The sequence below is a fragment of the Phodopus roborovskii genome, unplaced genomic scaffold (assembly GCF_943737965.1).
Source record: "Phodopus roborovskii unplaced genomic scaffold, PHOROB, whole genome shotgun sequence".
NCBI lineage: Eukaryota > Metazoa > Chordata > Mammalia > Rodentia > Cricetidae > Phodopus > Phodopus roborovskii.
In genome coordinates, this window is record NW_026126003.1 from 192,263 (window position 1) to 214,866 (window position 22,604).

Sequence of the window (22,604 nt, forward strand, 5' to 3'; positions counted from 1 at the left end):
CCCATTAAACTTGGAGAAAATGCACATGAACTGAAAATACGTGCCCATATCTCGCTTGTCAAGTAACAGTCTATGATTTATTTAGCACACGTGCTTGCATTTTAGACTGCTTGCAGTTTTTGCTTTAGGGGAGATTGCTGGAAATAGAAGTGTAGGGCTCTTGAGACAGATTATCAGATTGCTTTCTTGAAATGTCAAGGGACTGGATTGGAACCATGTGGGGGTCAGAGGGGTTGGAGGAAAGGGGTTGTAGTCAGATAAGACCACTTAACATGCTCACAGTTAACTAAGCCAAGCATGCCTGGCATTTCCCCATTGCATTTTCTTGATTTGAAAAGGGATGGGTTGTTGGTCTTCCATTTGCATTTCTTTCCCTGTACTTGAAAACTCTGGGGTTCTCTTGAGCTATACACTCTGTGGGTTTCCTGTCAGCTGTTTTCAAGGACTGCACTGTCAGATTTTCATCTAAAGGCTGACTTTAGTTGGTACATTAGTCTCTGGACTTAAGCCAAATGCTAACTCAAAAGTATTAGAGTTGAATATTAAACAAAGACTAAAGAGAACTCAGTGTGCTAAGATTGAACACAGAACCTAAGTAGTCAATTACGACACGTCCTGAAAAGTCAGTTCTATATGCCAAAATTTCAATTGGTTGTTCATGGTAATTGATACACTTGGTGCTCCCAACCCCTAACTTTATTATCTAGTCCTAAATTGGTAGATTATTTTTAAGGGTGTGTGTGTGGGGGTGAGGAGGGTAGAGGCGTGGTTGCTTAACTGCCATCCATACAAGGACAAGAGTTCAAATCCCCAAAGCCCATGTAAACAGCCAGGTACTACAGTACTCTTCTGTCACTCCAGCAGTGGTGAGGTAAGGAAACCACTGGAGTTGCAGGACAGGTAGTCTTGCCAATCAGTGAGCTTTTGATTTAATGAGAGAACTTTAAAAAGAAAGGTGGAAGAAGCTGGATGTGGTGGTGCATGCCTTTAATCTCATCACTTGTGAGACAGGCAGATGTTGTGAGTTCAAGGCCAGCCTGGTCTACAAAGGAAATTCCAGGACAGCCAAGACTACACAGGGAAACCCTGTCCTGAAAATCAAGGAAAAAAAAAGTGGGGAGCGATGGAGAAATATACCTAACACTGACAGTTTCCTTCCTTGCATACCCACACATAGGTGTATACAAACACAAACAATACTTAGCTATATATACACAGAGAATAAAGATACTGTTCATTTATAGATCGACAGTTGTGGAACTTGTATAAACTCTTAGGATATTAGGTAATAAAATACTGTTTTAAAATTTAGGTGTGATTTAACAAACTTGTAGTTTGTTTCTGCTGGTCAGAGGTCAGTGTTTCTGAGTTCAGAGTTTCTGCTTAGCCAGAGTTCAGTGTTAACGCAGAGAATGCGTATTAATTGACATGTCTTGAGTTACATACATGTTAACAGAGTATCTGATGTGGCAGGCTGCATACTGTCTTAGAAGCACTGAGATGGCTTGTTCATGGAGAAAATAACTTGTCTTCTGTATTTCTCTGAAGTCATCATTCAGGGGTGTGTGTGTGTGTGTCTGTCTGTCTGTCTGTCTGTGTAAAATTGTCCATATGGTAACCAGTTGGAGGCCAGAGGACATCTTTGGATATTGGTTTTCTTTACCTTATTTGAGAGTAGGTCTGTCTTATTTGTAGTTTCATACTCTAGGCTAGCAGCATCCATTGATTACCCTGTTTCTACAGTTTCTACCTCCTGTCTCCTGGTAGGGGCATGCTGGCATCACTGAGGCTTGTGGTACCTGAGTTCTGGGGGTCTGAATTCAGATCCACATGCTTGTATGTCAACACTTCACCACCAAGCCCTCTCACCTGCACCATTATGATAGCCTTCAGCTACCAGATTTCCTTTAATGGATTTGCAACATCATACTGTTCAATAGCATACGTACTATCTATTCCAGCCTTTTCCTGAGCACAGTTACTTCATTTAAGCTTGTGTTTCTTTATTTCTTCCAAAGAAAGCATCTCAACCCTTGAAATGAAATAGAAAAAAGGCAAGGAAAACAATGATTGAGAAATTACTGCTGGGTTGCTCTGATAATTTTGGAGTAGATGTTCTGTGTTTTGCAGATTTAACTTTTTGATGATGCTCACATATTTTTGCTCAAAAGTATGCTAACTGGGAAAGGCAGGTTTCTAGTGAATCATTTCCTGCTAGGTTCAATACAGTTTGAACTAATCCATAGATATGTGGCTTGTGATCCTTTTTTTTTTTTTTTAAATCAATAGGAATTTACATGCTGCCACCTTGTGCAGTCAGCATAAACATTGGTCAGGGAGAGGGATGCTACACTTTCTTTCAGAGTGTGGCTCCTGGTGGATGATGAACTTAGCTATATATAGGGTTTGTGTGACTACTGCCAGTTTCCTTCAAGAACAAACAACTCATGATTAAATGAACCCAAAAGCAAATCTCCTTGTGCATTGTAATTTCCAGCTCATAAAGAGAACTGCTACATATTTGTTACATATATCTGTTGTGTGATAGATTAGTTCAGTTTTAAATTTTCCTTGCTATCTCAAGGACCCCCAAGTAGTTTGACTTGTCACTATGGATTCAGTGTAGCTATTCAACAGCACATATGCCAGCATTTGAAGACATTTGTTCCTTTGTGCTTTTTTTTTTGAAAATAGATTGTTTTTCATACAATACATTCTGATTTCCCTCCTCCTCCTCAGATCCTCCTCACTTTCTCACCCACCCAAATTATAGCTTTTCTTTCTCTCATTAAAAAACAAATAGGGTACTAAAAATAATAGTAAGACAAAGCCAACAGAAAAAGAGTCAAAGTAAAAGTGCAAGAAATATATAGGTACAGAGACACACATACAGATACAGAAAAGCATAACAACAAAATCAGAAGCCACATACATAAGCAAAAGACCTGTAAGTTTTTTTTTAAAGTACCTAGACAAAGCATTATGAGCCAAATATACCAGTCTGCTTCATTTGTGACCCCATTCTCTCACTCTGTGTGTGCTTGTATGTACACACATACCTCCCTCCCCACAGACACACAGGTGCACGTTTTGAGTATCAGTAGGGAGGGCCAGCAGTTGACGTCTTGCGCTTTTCTGGATTGCTCTCCACACAATTTGTAGAGGTAATCTCTCAGTTGAACCCATAGCTTGCCAGTATGGCTATTCTTGCTAGCCAGTTTGCCTTGAGGATTATCCCCCTCTCTTTGCCCTTGGGTCTCCAGAGTTAGAGACAGGTCAGCCTACCTACCCCATTTTTTTTGAGTGTTGGAAATTTGTAGGACTGTCCCCATGCTTTCATGACAAGCCCTTCATCCTCTAAGTCGTCTCTCCAGGTCCTCCTGTGTTTTTAAAGAGTAAGGCTTGATTAAGTTTTGAAAGAACAGCTAAGAAATGTCAGCAACAGGATGTACTGTGTGATAGAGGATTTAATAAGACAAGAATAACTACAGTAACCAAGAGTGGCCCAAGGTGGGACATTTTAATGGGAGTCACCCAACAAGATTTGAGATTTGACTAATGCAGCTGAAGACAAACCCCACTAATATCACCATTGCCTTCCCTGGCATCTGTTAGGAAGGCTGTACATTGTGTCACTGTTAGGCCCAGATTTGGAGTCCCCACAAATTCCAACAAGGAGACTGAATCCCATATGTTAATGCAAAGAACTTTTAGCCTTTATTCAAGTTGAAATTTGGACTCTCTATGTGTCCACCCCAATATGGGATTGGGGGTTTTATTATAGTAGATGTTGGGGTGGAGATTTTTAGGGTTCAGGACCCCTGATTGTCTGACATTTGTCCAGGTGAAAGATGTCTAGGTGTATGCTGGCCTGAGGGATCCTATAATCCTATCTACATTGGTTGAAATGTTAGGGACTTTCCCCCTGGATGGTATCTTGGTTGTCCCAGTTTGTAGTCTTTCCTGGAGTTACCTATTGCCTTAGGGTAAATAGAAACTCCAGACCTACGTTCTGGTTGGTCCCTATTGAGTCTGCCATGGCAGGTGTGTAACAAGCTTCTATGGGCCCTACAGTTACAGGAGTATTGTTGTAGACATTCTTATATACAGGCAAGAAAAACCTCACACAGGTGGAGTTAGTCCTTCCTCATTGTGTATTCGCAGCTCACCTTGCTGCCTGTTAGAGCAATAGCTAAGATATGTAAAGGTCAAAGAGCTCAAAGGTGGAAGGTGGCTGCCAGCTCAGTGCAGGAACCACTTGCCCATGATGTTTTTATCTGACTCCCACAGCTTCTACCTGCAGCTTGATTTAGTGTCTAAGGGAACTTATAATAGTTTAGTATATTAAAAATAACTTTAGAGAAAACCGCCTTTTTAAATTTTTCCATAGGGATGACTTATCTTCTGCCAGAACACTGAGATTATTAATGTGTTTCAAACTGGTCAAGGAGACAGAAGGATGCTGAGAGCATAGAACTAAAACAGTGATTATTTAGCCTTGAACACATTTATTTCTGAAGACTGAGGAGATGGTTCAGTAGGTAAAAATGCCTATGACACCTGAACTGTGGGGGTAGAGAAGAGGATCACGGGGGGATTGTTGGCTTCCAGCCCAGCTCCAACATCAATGAAAGACTGCTGCAAGGGAATAAGGCCAAAAGTGATAAGAGTAGCACACTCTGTGTCCTCCTCTGCCCTCTATGCACATTTGGGAACATGCATACATATTTACACATAGACTGGGCACACAAATTTCAAGTGTCCCTTCTTCATTTCCAGCTACCATTAACATGTTTCAGAGCCTAAAGAAAGAATCCATGAACTCAACTGTTTTCTTTATCCAATAGGAATTGAAAACAAGCTACAAATGAAAAAGTAAAAAGAAACTCATAAATTTACATTCTAATATCTGGCCCTATGTTAACACTGAAGCTTTCACATATAACACCATTACTTTGAACTTTGCCTAGAGGCTGGAGGGATGTCTCTGCAGTCAAGATCATGTGCTGCCTTGCAGATGACCCAAGTTTGGTTTCTAGCACCAACCATGGCAGTTCACACACTCTGACTCCAGTTCAGGGGGTATGACACCCTCTTTTGGCCATAGCAGGCACTGTGTACATGGGCATTTACATGGCAGGAGAAGTGCCATATACAGGAAATAAAAAATAAATCTTATTTAAGATCACTGGCTGCTCTTGTACAGGATCTGTGTTCCAGTCCTAGAACTTACATGGCAGCTAATACACCATAACTCCAGTTTCAGCCAGTTGGACACCCTCTTCTGGCCTCTGTAGGCACTGCACATACATGGTGCACATACATACATGCAAGTAAAATTACACTTATACATAAAAATCAAATGTACCTGGTGTATTAGAGTAATGTGATTTCTATAGATGCTCCTTGTATTATCCATGTGAACAATGTCATTTTGGTTGCAGGCCTACAACTACTGTGATGTTCTTGTCAGGGTTTGAAGCTCTCAGGCTCCTTTTTGAAACTAGGCAAACCAACTCGTAAAATGGAAAATACTTTTCAAGTGGAAAGTTGCTCTATTTTTAGGCAGGGGTTAGTGTTAAACTAGGACAAGTTTGTTGTTATTAATGGATTTGGAAATGGTTCAAGAAGAAAAATGCTGTAGACATGTAATTTAAAAATTTGTGTGTGAACCAATTAGAGAAGTATTCCATGACTGAAAAGTTCCCTTTTTCAAGTGTGCATTTTATGAGCTTCCAGTCACATTTTCACTGAAAAATTTTATGTTCAAGTTGAGTATTGGTAAATGTAAAAAATGAAGACACTCTTACTGGTTTTGGAGCTTGAGTAGTAGGAAAAAGAAATCTAAAAGGCCTTACTTAATATTTTGGCTACTTTTGATGTGGAGATGAGGTCTTACTATGTAGCCCAGGCATTCCTCAAACTTGAACCTCCTGCCTCAGCCTTCTGGATTCTGGGGGATTATGTCTGTGCATGGCTTCAGAAAGTAAATTTTTATAGGAAATAGAGCGAGAAAATTTTTATTTTGGCTCCAGAGACATGAGACAGCTGGCTACCTTGCATCAAAACTCAGGAAACAGAAAGAGATGAAGGCAAAGGTTCAGCTCATTTTCTCCTTTCTATTCAGTCCTGTACCATATAATGGTGCCACCCAGATTCAGGGTGAGTCTTCCACCTGTGTTAACTTAATCTGGATAATCCTTCAGGCATTCTGAAAGGCTTGTCTCTAGGAGATTCTAGATCTTATCAAACTGACAATCACTATTAACCATCACACATACTGTGACTCGCTCTTTTCTTAATAGCTATACATATTGATTCCTGATGGACATGATGTTCTTTGATATGTCCTCACTTCCTCTCTCAGCTTAACAGATTGTACAACCCAGTGACTATTCATTGGGCAGTTACTGGGTGAAATGCAGGGAGGGTAGCAATGAACAAAGCAGGCAAACACCTTGAATCCTACTAGGTAAAGCACATGATATGCATAGCACTTGCCATGCCATGATGCTAAGAGAAGAAACATAGTAAAACCACTGTGATATTTGCATTTTATTGTGACAGTGTTCACCAAAGAAGCATACAGCTTGCTAAAATACTGTTGGAATTAGGATAGAACTCAGGGTCTTAAGCACCACTCTACCACTGAGCTGTATTCCTGGCCATTGCTGAACATAATTTATAGTATTATTTTGGTATGTTTGGAGTGTTATAGTTCTGACCTGCATAATTTAAGAAATTTGTAGAATGTCATTTCTCTGTGCTCAGTCAGAGAAAAGGACATTCTTCAGGGTCTCTCTGGCAGTTAAAAAGACCCCAATGAGAAATTGGTTTTTCCTGTAGTTGCTATAATAATTAGCAAATGCCATGTTTTTGTCTACATGTTATCACATCCAAAATATGGCCTGCTCCATCCATATAATGTTTATGTGTGCTTTCAGGGCTGACCATTTGACACTGGACAAAAAAAAGAGTCATGTGTTTGTATATCCACACATATATGTACTCATGTAACAAAAAAAAGAGGCTATCATATTGGGTGGGTCTGTCACAGGAGGGGTTCAGTGGACAGTAACTGGGAGGCACTAGAGGGATGAAAGGGGGGAGTGATATAATTCTATTCCAATCAAAAATTCCTTTTTCTTAATTTAAATTTATGCATTCATTTTATATCCTGATTGTTACCTAGGCCCTGTGTAGCTTGATCTACATGTAGGACTCCTAGTAGTGGAAGCAGGGCATTGGATGCCTTCCAGGAACCTAGTCCTCATGCTGGATTGCCTTGCCCAGCCTTAAATTAACCCTTTAATTCTTGCTAAATCTTTCAGCCTAAATTCGCCTTTAACAGAGCTTTGTAAATAATTTTAACTATTCCAGTCCAGAATGTCCATTCTTTTTTTAGGTTTCAATGTTTTATTTTGTGATGTTCATTGCAGCATTTGAAGGAGAGGTTCTAATTCCACACAAAATAGAAGACTCTAAAAGGTACCAAAAGTGGTGAGACTGCAACAGAAGTCTAATTTAGGTCCCTAGTGTTATCTCATGATTACAGATCATGTAGATCAGCTTGCTCGGAGCTGCAGATCCTGGAAACGAGTTCATATTCTGATGAAAAGACAAGTGGGGGCGGGGAGCAATCTAAAAACGAAAGGGAGAAGGAAAAAAAAACAGTACCAGATTAAGTCCTAAATGATGAACTTCATCACACACACCCTCTCTACCCCAGAATGACACCAAAGACTGCTTTTGCTGTAAAACCAATACTGATGGAGGAGGGTAGGAACAGGTTGTGGAGCTCTGTCTTTTTTTTTTTTTTTTAAACACTTTCAAAAGTGTATATACATGCTACTAAGCTGTGAGCTTCTTAGCAGCTAGTGTTAAGATGCCAAAGTTTAATGTGGAGAGTCACAATTTCATTCATGGACTTAATAATAAAGATTTACAAAGAGCCTACACATTACCAGCTTCCACAACAGTCATTCCTAGATTAAAAAGAAAAACCCAGCATCTCTAGAGGCCCGCCCCCAAATGTCCACAGCTGAAAGAACCTTATTTAGAACTGGGCTTCTATACCTTGTAATACCTTGAAGTTGAATAATCTTTAATCTGGAAGCCTAGCATGATATTGATCAAGTCTCATGTCCCTGATATATTATATTAAAGGCACACTAAATTCTGATTGTACAATATTAATTACCTTTCTTATCCCCTCTCCACTGGAGTCTACATACCTCACAACACATGCAATATTTGTCTGAGTCTAGCTTATCTTATAGAATGATCTCTGTTTCCATCTATATAATTCATTTTATTCTTTACCTTTGAATAGATCTCTCTCTCTCTCAGCTAATGACATATCAACAGTGTTTTTTTTTTTTTTTTTTTAAGAAACAAAAAGTCACTTACTTCATTAAACAACTGGTTAGATTTCATATACTGATCAAGTTTTATATGTAGACAAGCTAGAAAACCAGATATTCAAGGATTATTCAGACAGGGCTTTAGTCATAGAGTGTGTGCTTAGCATATAAGAAGCTTGAGCTTCAGTCTCCAGTACTGCCCAAGAGAAAACAAAACAAGTTGATTCAGACAGTTAGTAATCATGGGCCATGGCAATACATGGGAATTGACTGACCACAGAAGGTTTTTCATTTTGCCATTGCTATATTTCTAGCTATCAACATTGGAAACCACGATTGGTATTATTATTCCTCCTCACAGCTCTTCTCAGGCATCTTTGGCACAAACGCTGTGGACTTCTCTCCCTTTCATTATGTCAAAATGGCTGAAGAGAAAAGTGTTGTAGGTTAGTGGTGCAAAGTTCTTTTCACAATGCTATAATAAAATACAGAGAAAATGAAGACAGATATTTCCTTTGGCTCATGGTTTCAGGGAGTACTGTCCATGATGGTGGGAAAAGTATGGAAACCGTTGGCTTAGGCTAAAGCAGAAGGACTCTGACTGTTGCTTCTCACATCTTGGTGGGTCATGAAACATAGAGACAAAAATGGTAAAACCTGGTATATTTTCAAATGATTTTCCCTAATGGCCCATCTTTTCAATACAAGACCCACAAACTCCTAACAAAATACTACTAGCTGGTGACTAGCTGTTCAAACACATGACCCTGTGGGAATATTTTATATTCAAATCAAAACAGCACCCTTGATCACCCTGGTGTCAGTTCCTGTTTTGACTCTAACATACTTCCCAAAACAAAACAAGTATTCTTCAGACAAAAATCATGGATCATAGAAATATTTAGGCAGATGGTGATTAAAATGTTAAAAAATGTTACCAGTTAGTGATATAAACAAGATTTCCATTAGCTATATTTGTAATTAATGGTAGTTTCTTAGCCAACACAAGGCTTCAATACTGGAAGGAGTTAGGAAATAGAAATGTTTGGTGGTAAGTTTATGTTTTATTTTGGACAACTGTCTTTCTATGCAAGTCATAAAAATAGATTGAAACAATACCCACTGTTTTAATATTGGCCCTGGTGTTTAAAAGAAACAGTAAAATAATTTGAATTCCTCATGGTCTGATGGTTTTGAAATTTATAATAATAATGTTGCTGCATTGTAAAAGCTCTATATATGTCTTCATTTGCATATCCTTCCAAATCTGTATATAGTCTTATAACAGACTAGCAAAACCAAACAAAGATATAAAAAGAACTTCATATTCCATAACCAGCATAATCATCCTAAAGTCCAAACCAGGAGCCAATCTGAAGTGAATTATATTGGAGGGGAGGGATTCTATAGACCAAGCTTCTTTTACACCTTACCCCCAATTTTATATGTGTTCTAAAAAAGCAGAAAATGGTAAGCATGAAGGAATCAGGCTTAAGAGATATCAGTTACTCTCTCTGTCTCTGTCTGTCTGTCTGTCTGTCTGTCTGTCTGTCTGTGTCTCTCTCTCTCTCTCTCTCTCTCTCACACACACACACACACAATTCTTTACCCATCCATCTGTGAATAGATACTATCCTGATTGATTTTTGCCAACTTGGCATAAACCTAGACATATCTAGGAAGAGGGAACCCTAATTGAGAAAATTCCTCCATAAGATTGGCTTTGTAGGCAAGTGTGTGGGGGCATTTTCTTGATTAATGATTGATGTGGGTTGGTCTAGTCCACTATGCGTAGTGCAACTGCAGGGCAGTGATCCTGGATTATATAAGGAAACACTGAGAAAAACGGCAACCAGCACTCTATATGGCTTGTATTTCAGTTTTTGTCTTCAGGTTTCTTCTTTGAATTCTTGCCCACTTACCTCAATAATAGATTGAACCTGGGGGCTGTAAACTGAAATAAACCCATTCACCCCCAAGTTGCTTTGGTCATGGTGTTTTTATCACAGCAATAGGAAATCTAACTAAGACATATATATATACCTAGCCAATTTCATATCTTGGCTGTTATTAACACTGTATAAGTAAGCATGGATGTTTTAAATGTTTCTGTTATTTGCACTGACTTAGATTAAAGGTTCATTTTTCAAATACACTCTAATGTAACCATATGCCATGTTATCTAATACAGATTTAACCCCACTATGACCTATATATCAGGATACATACAGTTTCTCTGAAACTCAGAATTTTTTGTTCATGGTTGAAGCCTTACTGGACCTTGGCTCTGCACATTGATTTTTATAGTGAATGTGACTATTTGGTGCAATAGTAGAATAGAGAGGTGAAAGCAGAGGCAATGTAGCCTCGGGCTGTTTTGCTCTATCCTCTATGAATAAATTTGAGGCAAATGCTTATAATCCCAGCACTCACGAGGCCAAAAGCAGGCAAATCCATAGTTCCAGGCTATTTCAGACCTGCATAACCAGTTTGAGGCCTTGCCTCAGAATAGAAATAAAAAATGTGTGGGGCAGAGAGTGTTAACTGGCTAACCCAAGTTAGATACTCACATACATGTCTGTTGACTGGGACACCCATCCATCTGCAAGAATCAGTTGTGTTTTTTTAAGACTCCAGAGGGATAGGTATTTAAAAAAATTTAAGTCAGACTTGAGTTTTCCTCATTTCTGATGTATGCCTCTTTTTACTTGGGGTTCCACCACAACTTAAGCTTCCTCACATTTCTGTTAAGCAGCTATGTATTCTCACTAAATTGGAGATATGTCTCAAAATCATGAAGGTACCCAATTTTTGAAGATTCTTCAAAATTCTGTCCCTTTGTTCATGCTCAATTTGGGAACAAGATTCATCTCCAAGTAAGAGTTGCTACCTTTTGTTTTAATTAACCCACAATAATCCTATAAAATGTTATAGTCGCTCTGAGAACTCTAAGGTGATTTTCACACTGGGATATTTAGAAGAGTATATATTCCCTCTCAAAATGCCATTTTATTTTTTATTAGTTTTACAATTTGTATATGTGTGTAGTGTCTATAATGTGTGTATTTGTGTTTAAGTATGTGCCTCAGTTGATCATTGATTGCCTTCCGCATTTTTTGAGACAGTTTCTTTTTGGCTGCTACATATTCCAAGGCTAGTTGGCTTATGATTTGCTGTCTCCTCTTCCCATCTCTGTGTAAATTTGCTGGGATTATAGACATATGCTGCAACTGGATCTCTGTGGGTCCTGTGGATCCAAATTCAGATTTTTGTGGCCAGGGCTTTACCCACTAGCCATCTCCCCAACCCTCCGAATGCCCCTGTAAGATCACACTCGTGTTTGATTACTTGTGAGGAACATCAATCCCAACTGCCATACCTCTATCTATGTAGCTTACATTTAGCATATTGTTTTGTTTAAATCTGTCTTAGGACCTGAGACAAATTTTGACAGGGCTCAAAGTAAAATAAGTTGCAGAAATATACAGCACATTTGGAATTTGGTTTTTATAGGAAACGGGGCACGTGCATGATTTTTCTTTTCTGAAGCTGCATTTGGATATTTTATTTGTAAGAGAGACTCTTTTGCCTGGGAAAGAGGAGTAAAATAGATAAAGGTGGGCAGATAAAAATCATCTGGGAAACCAGCCTGGAGTACTCTTCAGAGTGCCATTCATATAGTCAGATTGGCAAGGCACCCACAAATTGAATTTGAGAGTTAGTGAAGGTTTTAGTGTTCTTCCAGAAGCAAAATCTGCTAGCTTTTTTTTTTTTTTTTTGCTATTTGGTTCTTTTTGTCTTGCTAAAACCCACTTGATCCTTTCAAAAAAGCCTATTGTAATTAGGTTACACAGAAGACAGATTCATCCCTTTATGTGGTCAGTTTATGTATACCTTCAAAAGTTGTGTTCAGCTTCGCTGGAGTTCTAGTGCTTGGAAGGGGGGGGGTGGTCTGGTTCAATAGAGAAAACCCGGAGAGAGCTCTGTGAAGGTTCTTATTGTCACCTCTGACCACCATATTCATGTGTGCCTACATTCATGGTGAAATGCATCCAGATATATTACCACACAGATTCACATGAAAGAAAATCACACAACATTCTGGTGATGTGTGTGCAGTTATCCTCATTGTGTTTTTACTGCATGTGTGGCTTTACCCTGCATTGCAGCATATGACTTCATATAGTAGATGTTGAGAGTCCTTTGCTCATTCATCAGCACAGCAAACTTAGACTATTTCCTACATGATACCCAACCTTCATGAGAAATTCTTCCCCTGCGAAATAAACTCCTTGAGAGAGTTTCTAGTTTACATGGCTAGGGAGACATCCTCCTAGGGATATGGGGTGTAATTTCCATTCAGATAACTTATGCTGTGCATAAGGAGAGTATGCTTAAGATGAACAAGTGATACATTGCCAACAGTTTGCTCTTAGAGTAAAGCACTAAGACAATGAGAAGTGAGAATATTCTTTGTCTTGTTTATGTGTATGTGCTGGCACACTTGTCATGGTGCATGTCAGGGTGAGAGCATAGTCTTTGATAGTAATCTGGCCTCCATCTTGTTTGAAGCAGAGACTCTCTCTTACTGTTTCTGCCATGCTTGCTATTCTGGGATATCTGACCTTTGCGCCATTGACTGATTTCTCCTATTTTCTGTTTGCTTCTTGCCAGGAGCAGTTCTGGGATTACAATTGTGCATCTCCACATACATCTGGCATCTTACATGGTTCTGGAGATGGAACTTGCTTGGTCAGGCTCTTCAGGATTAGTGTTTTCACCCCACTGAAACATCTCCTTGGCCCTCTTTATTTTTTATTTATTTATTTATTTTTTTTTTTTTTGAGTTACTTAAAGCATTTAGACACAGGCCATGTGGTATAATGGAATGTTGATGGAATGCCATGTCAGTGACCTATGGTCAGATTTTCCTGAAAGTCTTAACATGAGATGTGTCTCTGCTTCTGTATATCTTTGAAGTACATGGCACTTGGCATGGTATTGATCTTTCAAAGAAAGTTCATTGCATTTGTGTTGTCCTTAGTACTCCATACCCAGACTAGTGGGACCAGCAGTGAGGAAAGGATATGGGAACTCTGCTCCCCTACTGAGAAAGACATTAAATGGGCAGGCATTTAAAGATATTTTTAACCCCTGTTTTGAGCCTCTTTGGGTCTTTTAGATGAGAGCAAAACCCATCTTTTGAAAGATGTATTTGGCCCTTCCTGTTTAATTCAAATTTTTACATATTATTATTGTTAGAGAAGAGAGGGGACAGGTGGGGAAGAGGAGAGGTGGCAGAGATAAGAGTAAACACAAGTGCCTGAAGTGTGAATATAGGCATAGATGTGCCACAGTATGAGAACAGAGGTCAGAAAATACTTACAGGAATCAGTTCTCTTCTAAGTAGCTCCTGGAGGCTGAACTCTGGTTGTCAGGCTTTTGTGGCAAAATCCTTTAGCTTGGATCCATTATCTAACATGACCTATATCATTAATGTACAGTGCTCACAATGCAGCATTTGCAATATCTTGAATCTTGTGAGATTATATGTCAACTGCTTAATTGTGGTGAACATGCTTTTATAAAGTGACAGGCTTCTTGCTTTGTGTGAAGTGTCTGTTATCCCAGTGGTCTCACACTGTAAACCATCTCAGCTTTATCTTCTGTCTCCAACAATAAGAGGTATCCCTGTTCTTCATTCACAACAAAGGCAATCTGTAAAATGGTACCTGCAACCATGTCACTGGTGTATCTGAGAGAACAATACTGCATGTGTTTTGGGGGTTGGAAATATTCTGCTTTTTACTGGTTTAGTGTTTTCCACACATTGAATCCACTCCAGTTAGTAACACCTGACAGTAAGAAAGGGAACCGAGGGATCAGTTCTTGCAAAAGATCTGTTTATGTTGGGAATTGAAAAATACTTGTCTTCAGAATAACTGGAAGATTTTGAAAGGCTTATTATGTCCACATCCTTGAAGCCTCATCAGAACATAGGTTGGTATTCCTAAGGTGCAGTTCCCAGGGACCAGAATTCAGGGCCATGGCCCCTCTTGTGTTCCTCTCCTCTTTACTGATATATTCCCCAGAGACAGAAAGCAGACCTGTGTTACCCTGGAATGATACGCAGTCTTTCCAGACACAGGGTGCAATGTCTGTGTTCACCCTGATGACAGCTGTAGATTATTTACTTTAACTTTTTCCATGTGTTTGCAGAGCCTGGATTCACCAGGCCATGGTCATACTGCTTCACAGTCAGGAAACTATTGCCCATAAGACCACTCAGCCATAGTTTGTCTTTGTGGGTAAAGATGTCTTTGGACATGTTCTCATCTGTCTATTTGTTTTTTACTAGATCTGCTCCCACTTATACAATACTTGCCTTGATAGCATAGTGACAGCATCCATGATATCCTAATGAGATGTACATTTTTATCTACATTGATTTATGTTATGGACTTCCTGTGTACTTCTAATATGAACCAGTGACTTTATTAAAATGCTTAGCTGAGGAGCATAGCTTGAAAGATACAGAACAGTGTGTCATTTTCTTTGATTACAAAAAATGAGAACAGCGCACACAATATATTCTGCTACCCAGCCCTCTCTATCTCCTGTAAGATTCTGCAGGTACTCCTGACTCACTGTAAAGAATGCCAAAATTACAAATACTCAGGAGTAGGGGTGAGGGAACTGGTACTGACATGTAAAACAAACTTGTTTCAAATTTAAAATAAAAAATATCAAAAATCCCCCCAAATAAATATTCACTTTTGTATTTGGCTTTACATGGGTTCTGGGAATCTGTACTCCAATTCTCCTGTTAGTAAGGCAAGCACTATATCCACTGTGCCATCTTCCTAGTAACTATTGTCTTTATATTTAAAGAACTTTCTCCAGACTCCAAAAGGAAATAAAAAAGTAACAAAACACAGAGCTAGTATTGGTATTAACTCTTTTGCTGTTGCTGTGGTAAAATACTCTGACCAAAAAATAACTTGAGGGAGGTGCTAGAGAGATGGCTCTTCATTTAAAAGCACTGTTTCTCTTCCAGAGGACACAGGTTCAGGTCCCAGCATTCACATGATGACTTATAACTGTAACTCCATATTTAGGAAATCTGATACCCTCTTCTGACCTCTGAGGGTACCAGGCATGCCTGAGATATACAGATATACATGCAAGGGGAAAAACATTCACACACATATAATAAACAAGTTTTAAAGTAACTTGAAGATGTAAAGACACTTTCTGGCTCATTGTTCAAAGCTACATTCCATCGTGATAAGGAAATCAAAGGCACAGAAACTTGGGTCAGTTGATTACTTTGCATCTATCATCAGGAAGCTGAGAGATGAGTTAGTGTTCTCCTTTTTTATACAGTTCAAGGTCACAGCCCAGATCTTAACAGATATTTCCTACTTCAATAAACCTGGTCAACATAATTCATTACAGGCATGCCCAAAGGTCAAATAATCCCTCACAGGTATGCTTGGAGGCTTATCTCCCAGGTGATTCCAGAGCCTGTCAGGCTGAGAATTAACATTAAGTACCACATAGGTTAATATGAATGTGTGTTAATTTATTGATATAATAAACATGTGAATATAGATAATTAATATATAAATATTCTCAGTGATGAGGTCATCACAATAAGCATGGCGTATATCATCATATACATTTACCATCCGGACACTCTTGCACACACAGTGTGTTTGTAATAGACAACGAAATACACCCAGTTGTATTATTTCAACATAGCACTCAGTACTAGCCATTCACTTTGTATTTCTACTAAATTTCCTGCATTCTTTTCTGCCCTTTGATTAGCTGTATATTCTCTCTCCCTCTCTCCCTCTCTCTCTCTCTCTCTCTCTCCCTCTCTCCCTCTCTCTCCCTCTTTCTGTCTCTCTCTGTCTCTCTCTGTCTGTCTCTCTCTCTCATGGCTCTAATGTTTATAGTCTCATCTTTGTTATTCTCTGTATCTGATAACATTGCTGTATCATGTTAGAACGTCACAATATCTATCTCTAGTCCTGAACTATTGTCACATTTCATGTGTATGCATGTTATAAACATTGACTATTGATTCCTGCAGTTAACTAGTTTCTTTTTTGTGAATATTAACCCAAATTAAGAAGATAATGGTGGGAAATTCTGCATTTATGTTTTCCTGTGCTTACAAATTGGTCTTGACTTCCTGTACCATACAGACTTGGATTACCAAGAAAGCGCTTGCACATTTGTAGGTATCATGTGGAATATTGAACACTTGTGGAAAGTATTAGCAGCAGCAGTTAGCAGTACCTACTATCTTACTGTGCAAACGCAGTAAGTAATAGTAACATTTAAAAAAAAGATCTTTATTTTATTTTTACTTACATGGGTGTTTTACTTTCCCTTTGAATGTACTTCTGAGCACCACAGGCATGTCAGGAACTAGAATTCCATGTGGCTCTTAGCCACCTTGTGAGTGTTGTGAATTGAAACCAGGTCCGTTGGAAGAACAGCCAGTGCTCTTAACCACTGAGCCATCCATCCAGTCTCCATTTTGCCTATCTTAAATATATGTCAAACATTGCTGAGACCCTGCCATATCCTGTAGAGTGTTCCTTCCACGTGTTAAGGGAAAACTGATGCCATAAGCCAAGAATGCCACTTGCAGATGATAACACCACTGAAATGTTACCCCTGACCCTCAGAGACACTCAGACTGCAATTCAGCCTGTAGTTATGGAACAGGAATTTTGTCATTTTACCTGTACTATTTTTAAATTAAAAATTTCTTAATGATCCTTGGTTTAAATTTATAGATGTGTATTGTGTTTATGCTATATAGGCTAGTTTTTGAAGGATACTATGTTCAGGCCCTCAGAATTGGCATACAAAATTTATTAGAGTTGTTAAGAAAGGCAGTACCATACATATACTCTATAAATCTAATTTTAAAAGGAAGGGACTTCTTCTATATTGTGTCTTCAGGAATGCATATAAACATGGGGGCACTTATGTACATCAATGATAAAAATACTGTGCCGAAATCAAGGCTTTTGTTGTATTTTTGCTTATGAAACCTTTTTGCCAAAGTAAGTTTTTTACACAATCTTGCATATATAGGAAATATAAAACATTTACTGATGATAAATCATAAAAAAATCTATTCCAAGTAAGTTCTTTGGTACAACTTTATCATTGACATTAATGCAGATTTGCATACCAATAAGATGGATGTGCTTATTATTACATAAAGAATTACGTCATGTTGTGGTAGGATCTAGAGCATCTTCATTGGTTTTCAAAGTTGATTAATATTTTGAATTCATAGTCTTCAGTGCCAAGAATGCCACTTTGTATAAATAATATATAGCACAAAATATTTAAGGCCATTTCAGAAATTTTTGGAAATTCTGTTCTAATCCTAAACCAAAGCCCCGTTATTATTATTTTATCATTACTTTAATGTACCTGATGTCAGATCTTGGGAGATGGGTCAGTGTTTAAAACACTTGCCTGGCAAGTGTGAGGACTTGAGTTTGGATTTCCATCCTGGGAAGATAGAGACCTGGAGTTTCCCAGAGCAAGACTAGCCATATCAGTGACTTCATTGAGAGCCTACCTAAATCTGTAAGGTGGAAGAGAAATCAGGGTGATTCCTAGATCCACCTCAAAGCTACACACACACACACACACACACACACACACACACACACACACACACACACACACACAGTCAAACAAGCATATATGAAAACAGGAGAAGGAAGAAACTCAATTCAGCAATCAGGGTGATTCCTAGATCCACCTCAAAGCTACACACACACACACACACACACACACACTCAAACAAGCATATATGAAAACAGGAGAAGGAAGAAACTCAATTCAGCAATTCAAGCATCAATTCATAAGATCATACATCCAGAAATATATTAACTGATACTAGTATGTTGAGCAATGATGTAGGAAAATATGAAGTCTTTGCTTTTTATAATTAAGCCATTTGGTTTCTGTAAGAGTAGAAGTGTGTATACTCAGGAAAAGCACTACAGATCATAACATATAACAGTCTCAGTTTTGGGAGTGTGGTGAGGACATGGGTAGTACATGTGTTATATGTGGAAAATCAAGGTTGCAGTGAGGTTACACATGTGCAGCATGGGATCCCTTTGTATTCTTTACAGGTTTGAATTGATTCTTGCTTGTACTTTCAGAAACCGTGAACTATTGCCAATGATTTTTTGTAAAAGCCCCTCCATTAGGTTGCATGATCCCCATTTGGGATCATAACTACAGTTTAAGAAGCTGTGGTCTGAAGGAAGGGTATTCTAAAGTAATTTAAAATAAGTAAATAAAGTAACTGATCTGATGAGGAAACAATTCAGATATTGTCAGTTTTCACCTTCCTGTGCCCATTGTCATAGTTTTAAGAGTAAAAAGAAAATTGAAGATGGTGGCCTGATTTTAATTCCCAGTGGATAAAGGTTCATGGAGACCTGCCCTACTTCTAGGCACTATTATTATACTTTTTTTTAAAAAGTCATTAGCATCTTGGCATACTTTTGCTTCGGTCAAATACTATCATAGATTTCAGGTATCCAGAACCTATTGGGAATTACCCACTGAAAAAATTTCTTTTGGAGCACACATGGACCATGTGTGTGTGCTTTTGTTTTTCTCTCACACTGTCCTGGGGTTCACCTCCACTTGGTCTCTCTATCCTGACATTGCTTGATTGCCCCTGGATGGGATATCACTTAACAAGGAACAGAGTTGGATACTTGGTGTGGAAGGAAGAGCTTTGGAAACATGGTCAGTGCAAGAAACCAGATTCAAGTGGTCACTGTGTGTGTATTTATGTGAAATGTGCAGAGTAAGTAAATGCATGGGCATGGACATACAACTAGCAGTTCTCATACTCCAAAGAGGAGGGGTAGAATGACTGTGAATAGATGGAAGGTTTTCCTTTGGTATGATGGAAGTGTTTTGTGGGTAGTTTTTCTTTCCTTAAGATGTCATTGTACTAAATACCACCAAAGTACACATTTTCAAAATGGTTAATTTTTATGTTAAGTGATTTCATTTTACTTAACTAAAAGAAGAATGTTGAGAATGCTGGGGTATATTTAATGATACAGAGGTCAAATTAGAATGTTCTTGTTGTCTTGGAGAAAAAGTCGTGAAGGCAGGATTTCCTCTTATGAGGAAAATATTTTTAAATTTGACACTATTTTTAAAAAGGATTCTTTAAAGTTGCTAATGCTGTTCTGATAGGCTAAGAATGTAATTTCCCTAAATGACTGCTTATGAAGAACACTTTTAGATATCACTTACTGCTTATCTATATTGTTTCTTTATGCAGTTTAAAAGTTTGATGTGATTAGACTTGGCTTAGTGGATGAACCACTTGCTATACAAGGCTGAAGACCCAGCTTTGGATCCCCAGAACCTACAGAAAAGTCTACCTAGAGCCCAGTGCAGGAGATTCAGGCATCCTTGGAGCAAGCTGTCTAGTTAGATTAGCTCAACAAGTGAGCTCTCAGTTCAATGAGGAACTGACTGCCTCTGTAAATAAGGATCAGAGCAATCAAAGAAGCCACTGATGAATCAACCTCTGGTTTACACACACAAGCACACTTAGATGCAAATACTAAAATGTTTATGCCTAGACTGCTGCTATGTTAGGTGGTACCATATATGCCTTTAATCCCAGAGCTCGCTGTGTGTCCATTTCCTTCACCTGAAATCTCCATGGTATTCTATGGTCCCTGTGGTCCCAAAGCTCATTTGTAATCCAGGCACTGATTTGTAATCCTGAGTACTCTTCATAGCACTCATTTGTGGTCCCAGCACTGACCCTCCAATCCCTATATTTCTGTCTATTCCCAGCACATTCACTGTCTGTAACTCCAGGATCCAACATCTTCACACAGACATACATTCAGTCTAAACAACAATGCACATTGCAAAAGCAACTAAAAACTCTTTATAGTAGTTTTCAAATATGCAGAGCTCTTCTGAAGCAGTGTAAAAGTGATTGGCAGGGTTTATAACAAAGTGGAAATGAAGAAACCTACCTGTATCACTTTAGAATGGCTTTTAGCAGGCAGGGTATTTCTGAGTTTGGGCATTTGGCTAGATATGTGGAATGGTAACTTGATTTGGAGGGTAGAGAAATTGGTAAACACTAGATCAGGAACATTCAAATAGGACATTAGTGTGCTGAGATGTCATATCAGTGTTGTGTAGGGGTATTTACTTAAAATCCTGCAACCTCAGTATTAAGGAGACTGAAGCAGAAGGATATAATTTCTAAGGCTACTTAAAGAGATGCTGTCCCCAAAAGAAAAATGGGATAGAGCAGTGATACTGCTCAGTAGTAAAGAACTTGTTTAGCATGTGCAAGTCCCTGGATTCCAACCCACACAGAAAGAATTCCAAAGAAATCTTTCTGAACTCTAGTGTCCTTTGAAACTATTTTAACTTCCTTCTGGTATTTGCAATAAAGATAGACAGGAAGAAAACAAATGTAGCAGAGAGATTGTGTAATTATATTGTTAATGTGTTATCAGATACTGCAATGTTCTGTGACCATATTTAGTTCATCTACCATTCACTCTCTTTCCCTCCCTTTCCCTCCTTGGGACTACATTTACGGTATATACTGTGCCCTCCTTGGGACTACATTTACGGTATGTACTGTGCATCCAACCTAGAGTGCAGAAATCAACATGGGATGATATTTTTCTATTATCAGGAGACATAGAAATGATGCTTTGGATAACGTAACAGAAGGAAATACAGGATAGAGTGGAGGAAGGAAAGTTGACTTTTGTGTCCAACTTAGGGAATTAGCTAAGCAGTAAAAATGCAGTGAGTTTCTTAGTTATTTTAACTATTGCTCTTATAAAAGACCATGACCAAGTCAAACTTATACTAAACCTGGAGCTCATTGATGGCTAAACTGTCTGGCCAGTGAGCTCCAGTGATATGATTGTCTCTACCCTACAACATTAGGGATACAGATGTCCAGTGCCATGCTCAGGTTTTATATGGGTTCTGGGGATCTGAACTCAGGTCCTCATGCTTGCTAAGCAAGCACTTTACTCTCTAAGCCATCTCCCCAGTCCTAAGAATACCAACTATTGATGATGCTTCTGTTTATGGTACTAATCAAGGGGAAATCAGTCTAAACCAGCCATTAGAAGGATTGATTTCTTGTTTTAATTTACTGTTTTCAGCAATCAACTAATTATTTTTGACAGGTTGTGTAACCAGAAGAGTGTTATTAACCAAAGTCGTCATATCTCTCTCTCTCTCTCTCTCTCTCTCTCTCTCTCTCTCTCTCTCTCTCTCTGTGTGTGTGTGTGTGTGTGTGTGTGTGTGTGTGTGTGTGTTGATCACATACAGATGATAAAATCAATTAGGCTTACAGAGTTTCACAACATATATAAAAGATAGTCTTCAGTTTTGAAACTCTGATTTGTGAGTTACCATCTGTTTTGGACCAAAGAAAATAGGAATTCACTTCTAAAGTTTTTTTTTTTTTCTGAACAGCTTGTAATAAGAACTATTAGTGTATTAATTGCTTATTGAATTACAATAGGGTTTAATCTTTTAATTTACAGGCAATTTGGAGCTTATTGTGGTGACAGCTGCTTATATTTTGATATTTTGTAGCATTTAGCTATTTCATCTAAGGCTTATCCCTCCCCACCCCATAATTTACATCTTACCCCGAGTAGTCATTTCCTTCCCCTTCAGTTTCCTTTAAAGAGTTTTGTACTTTTTCCACCACATTTTTTCCTTTTAAAAAAGATTTACTCATTTTTATTTGATGTATATGAGTGTTTGCATGCATGCATATGTAGGTATCTCATGCATATGCAATACCAGAGGAAGACAGTATTCTCAGGAAATAGAGTTATAGATATAATTGGAGCTGCCATGTGGGTGCTGGGAACTGACCTCAGTCCTCTGTAAGTGAGCAGTTACTCTTTAACTATTGAGCCATCTCTCCAGCCCCTCTTTCTCACTGCATTTTTCATAACAAAATTTGTTTTTATTTTATTAGCAAATTCCTTTGTGCCTGAATCATTTTGGTTTGGTTCCTTTTAATTTCCATTCAGAGATTTTTTTTTGTAGGTGAATTTTTTTTTATCTTTTATTTCAAAAGTCCTTATGATTTCTTGCTTTAATGATGAATGAAACTTGGAGGCCTATGAACTTGCTGGTCAAAAG

General features: G+C 38.5%; 1 protein-coding gene across 15 annotated transcripts in view; it reads left to right on the forward strand.

The window, feature by feature from the left end:
* The window catches only part of LOC127218261 (F-box-like/WD repeat-containing protein TBL1X), a 153,866-nt gene that overhangs the window by 99,777 nt on the left and 31,485 nt on the right, over nucleotides 1-22,604 (forward strand). The window lies entirely within an intron of this gene.